At 41.5% G+C, this 5,108-nt stretch overlaps 1 non-coding gene across 1 annotated transcript; it reads right to left on the reverse strand.

Moving 5' to 3' along the window:
- Window positions 1-4,432: 4,432 nt before the first annotated feature.
- Window positions 4,433-4,551, reverse strand: LOC123688472. Its single transcript, XR_006749989.1, has one exon. It is a non-coding gene; the product is annotated as a 5S ribosomal RNA (ribosomal RNA).
- Window positions 4,552-5,108: the final 557 nt, after the last annotated feature.

Raw genomic sequence — 5,108 nt, forward strand, 5'->3', positions numbered from 1 at the left:
TACATCCCAGAAAAAATCATCTCTCTAACTATCCTAGTTCAAAAGTTGTATCGGAACATTTTCACGTCGAAAATATATCTCTAAGTCCAGACCGATGCACCACGTAATCTCGGGCAGACCGATGCACAACGTAAATGACGATCGGGACCGGGGCGATCGGTCGTATCTGACACCGCCGGCTCGGTTCTAACATCGTCAATGAGTCGGGGTTGTAAAAAAGGACGTGAACATTTTTCCTTATAAAAATCAAACCCGACCATGGATTTTGATTCTGATTGTTGATTATCGCTACTAGAACATATAAGGAGGCAACCAAATCAAATTTGAGAAAATTCCACGATCAGAAAATTTTTTTCGAAAAAAAAAAAAAATCGTAATCACCTCGGTCATGGCGAGTTATTTTCCGTATTTCATTCCACAATCAACGTACAACATAGAAGAAATCATCTCTCTAACTATCCTGGTTCAAAAGTTGTATCGGAACATTTCACGTCGTAATATCTCGCCAAGTCCAGACCTCGGCGATAGGTAGTATCTGACACCGTCCGCTCGGGACTGACATCGACTTGGACTCGGGCTGATGATGGGGAGGCGTTTAAGGACGTGAACATTTTTCCTTATAAAAATTAAAGTCGACAATGAATATTGATTCTGATTACTGATTTACGCTTTAAAAACACATTAGAAGGCAACCAAATCGAATTTGAGGAAATTCCACGATCAGAAAATTTTTTTCGAAAAAAAAAAAAATCCGAAAAATATTTTTCGATTCCGATTACTGATTTACTCTTTTAGAACACATTAGGAGGCAACCAAATCAAATTTGAGAAAATTCCACAATCAGAAAATTTTTTTCGAAAAAAAAAAAAATTCGAGGACACCTCGGTCATGGCAAGTTATTTCCCACAATCCATTCCCCGATCCACGTACATCCCAGAAAAAATCATCTCTCTAACTATCCTGGTTCAAAAGTTGTATCGGAACATTTTCACGTCGAAAATATATCTCTAAGTCCAAACCGATGCACCACGTAAACTAGGGCAGACCGATGCACCACGTAATATCGGGCAGACCGATGCAGAACGTAAACTCGATCATACCGATGCTTCACGTAATCTCGATCTTACCGATGCACCACGTAAACAAGGGCAGACCGATGCAGAACGTAAAGTAGATCTTACCGATGCACCACGTAATCTCGATCTTACCGATGCACCACGTAATCTCCATCTTACCGATGCACCACGTGAACTGGATCTTACCGATGCAGAACGTGAATTGGATCTTACCGATGCAGAACGTGAATTGGATCATACCGATGCACCACGTAAACTCGATCATACCGATGCACCACGTAATCTCGGGCAGACCGATGCACAACGTAAATGACGATCGGGACCGGGGCGATCGGTCGTATCTGACACCGCCGGCTCGGTTCTAACATCGTCAATGAGTCGGGGTTGTAAAAAAGGACGTGAACATTTTTCCTTATAAAAATCAAACCCGACCATGGATTTTGATTCTGATTGTTGATTATCGCTACTAGAACATATAAGGAGGCAACCAAATCAAATTTGAGAAAATTCCACGATCAGAAAATTTTTTTCGAAAAAAAAAAAAAATCGTAATCACCTCGGTCATGGCGAGTTATTTTACGTATTTCATTCCACAATCAACGTACAACATAGAAGAAATCATCTCTCTAACTATCCTGGTTCAAAAGTTGTATCGGAACATTTCACGTCGTAATATCTCGCCAAGTCCAGACCTCGGCGATAGGTAGTATCTGACACCGTCCGCTCGGGACTGACATCGACTTGGACTCGGGCTGATGATGGGGAGGCGTTTAAGGACGTGAACATTTTTCCTTATAAAAATTAAAGTCGACAATGAATATTGATTCTGATTACTGATTTACGCTTTAAAAACACATTAGAAGGCAACCAAATCGAATTTGAGGAAATTCCACGATCAGAAAATTTTTTTCGAAAAAAAAAAAAATCCGAAAAATATTTTTCGATTCCGATTACTGATTTACTCTTTTAGAACACATTAGGAGGCAACCAAATCAAATTTGAGAAAATTCCACAATCAGAAAATTTTTTTCGAAAAAAAAAAAAATTCGAGGACACCTCGGTCATGGCAAGTTATTTCCCACAATCCATTCCCCGATCCACGTACATCCCAGAAAAAATCATCTCTCTAACTATCCTGGTTCAAAAGTTGTATCGGAACATTTTCACGTCGAAAATATATCTCTAAGTCCAAACCGATGCACCACGTAAACTAGGGCAGACCGATGCACCACGTAATATCGGGCAGACCGATGCAGAACGTAAACTCGATCATACCGATGCTTCACGTAATCTCGATCTTACCGATGCACCACGTAAACAAGGGCAGACCGATGCAGAACGTAAAGTAGATCTTACCGATGCACCACGTAATCTCGATCTTACCGATGCACCACGTAATCTCCATCTTACCGATGCACCACGTGAACTGGATCTTACCGATGCAGAACGTGAATTGGATCTTACCGATGCAGAACGTGAATTGGATCTTACCGATGCACCACGTAAACTCGATCATACCGATGCACCACGTAATCTCGGGCAGACCGATGCACAACGTAAATGACGATCGGGACCGGGGCGATCGGTCGTATCTGACACCGCCGGCTCGGTTCTAACATCGTCAATGAGTCGGGGTTGTAAAAAAGGACGTGAACATTTTTCCTTATAAAAATCAAACCCGACCATGGATTTTGATTCTGATTGTTGATTATCGCTACTAGAACATATAAGGAGGCAACCAAATCAAATTTGAGAAAATTCCACGATCAGAAAATTTTTTTCGAAAAAAAAAAAAAATCGTAATCACCTCGGTCATGGCGAGTTATTTTCCGTATTTCATTCCACAATCAACGTACAACATAGAAGAAATCATCTCTCTAACTATCCTGGTTCAAAAGTTGTATCGGAACATTTCACGTCGTAATATCTCGCCAAGTCCAGACCTCGGCGATAGGTAGTATCTGACACCGTCCGCTCGGGACTGACATCGACTTGGACTCGGGCTGATGATGGGGAGGCGTTTAAGGACGTGAACATTTTTCCTTATAAAAATTAAAGTCGACAATGAATATTGATTCTGATTACTGATTTACGCTTTAAAAACACATTAGAAGGCAACCAAATCGAATTTGAGGAAATTCCACGATCAGAAAATTTTTTTCGAAAAAAAAAAAAATCCGAAAAATATTTTTCGATTCCGATTACTGATTTACTCTTTTAGAACACATTAGGAGGCAACCAAATCAAATTTGAGAAAATTCCACAATCAGAAAATTTTTTTCGAAAAAAAAAAAAATTCGAGGACACCTCGGTCATGGCAAGTTATTTCCCACAATCCATTCCCCGATCCACGTACATCCCAGAAAAAATCATCTCTCTAACTATCCTGGTTCAAAAGTTGTATCGGAACATTTTCACGTCGAAAATATATCTCTAAGTCCAAACCGATGCACCACGTAAACTAGGGCAGACCGATGCACCACGTAATATCGGGCAGACCGATGCAGAACGTAAACTCGATCATACCGATGCTTCACGTAATCTCGATCTTACCGATGCACCACGTAAACAAGGGCAGACCGATGCAGAACGTAAAGTAGATCTTACCGATGCACCACGTAATCTCGATCTTACCGATGCACCACGTAATCTCCATCTTACCGATGCACCACGTGAACTGGATCTTACCGATGCACCACGTAATCTCGATCTTACCGATGCACCACGTGAACTGGATCTTACCGATGCAGAACGTGAATTGGATCTTACCGATGCACCACGTAAACTCGATCTTACCGATGCACCACGTAATCTCGATCTTACCGATGCACCACGTGAACTGGATCTTACCGATGCAGAACGTGAATTGGATCTTACCGATGCACCACGTAAACTCGATCTTACCGATGCACCACGTAATCTCAATCTTACCGATGCACCACGTGAACTGGATCTTACCGATGCAGAACGTGAATTGGATCTTACCGATGCACCACGTAAACTCGATCTTACCGATGCACCACGTAATCTCAATCTTACCGATGCACCACGTGAACTGGATCTTACCGATGCAGAACGTGAATTGGATCTTACCGATGCACCACGTAAACTCGATCTTACCGATGCACCACGTAATCTCGATCTTACCGATGCACCACGTGAACTGGATCTTACCGATGCAGAACGTGAATTGGATCTTACCGATGCACCACGTAAACTCGATCTTACCGATGCACCACGTAATCTCAATCTTACCGATGCATCACGTAATCTCGATCTTACCGATGCAGAACGTAAACTCGATCATACCGATGCACCACGTTATCTCGGCAGACCGATGCAGAACGTAAAAAAAAAGCTTACAGCACGCGGTGTTCCCAAGCGGTCACCCATCCAAGTACTAACCGCGCCCGACGCTGCTTGGCTTCAGTGTTCTGACGAGAACTGGCAATTTCAGCGTGGTATGGCCGTAAACAACAAATATAGCGATATTTTCTATGATATCTCACTTTTTGGGAGCGGAAAGGACGTGAACGTTTTTCCTTATAAAAAATGAAATAACTTTTGGATATTAATTCTGATTGTTGATTTACGTTTTAAGAACACATTAGGACATATCTCAATGAAATTTGAGGGATTTCCGAAATCGAAAAATATTTTTCGAAAAAAAAAAAAAATCCCAGAAGACCTCGGTCATCTCAAGTTTATTTCCATATTCTATTACACAATCAACGTACATCACAAAAGGAACCATCTCTCTAACTATCACAGTTAAATTTTTGTATCGGAACATTTCACGTCGGAATATCTCGCTAAGTCCAGACCGGGGAGATCGGTCGCATTTGACACCGTCCGCTCCGGTCTAACATCGTCTTGGAGTCGGGGTAACGATGGAGAGGCGTTTAAGGACGTGAACATTTTTCCTTATAAAAATTAAAGTCGACAATGAATATTGATTCTGATTACTGATTTACTCTTTTAGTACACATTAGAAGGCAACGCAATCAGATTTGAGGAAATTTCAAGATCAGA

This window comes from Harmonia axyridis, chromosome X, assembly GCF_914767665.1.
Source record: "Harmonia axyridis chromosome X, icHarAxyr1.1, whole genome shotgun sequence".
NCBI lineage: Eukaryota > Metazoa > Arthropoda > Insecta > Coleoptera > Coccinellidae > Harmonia > Harmonia axyridis.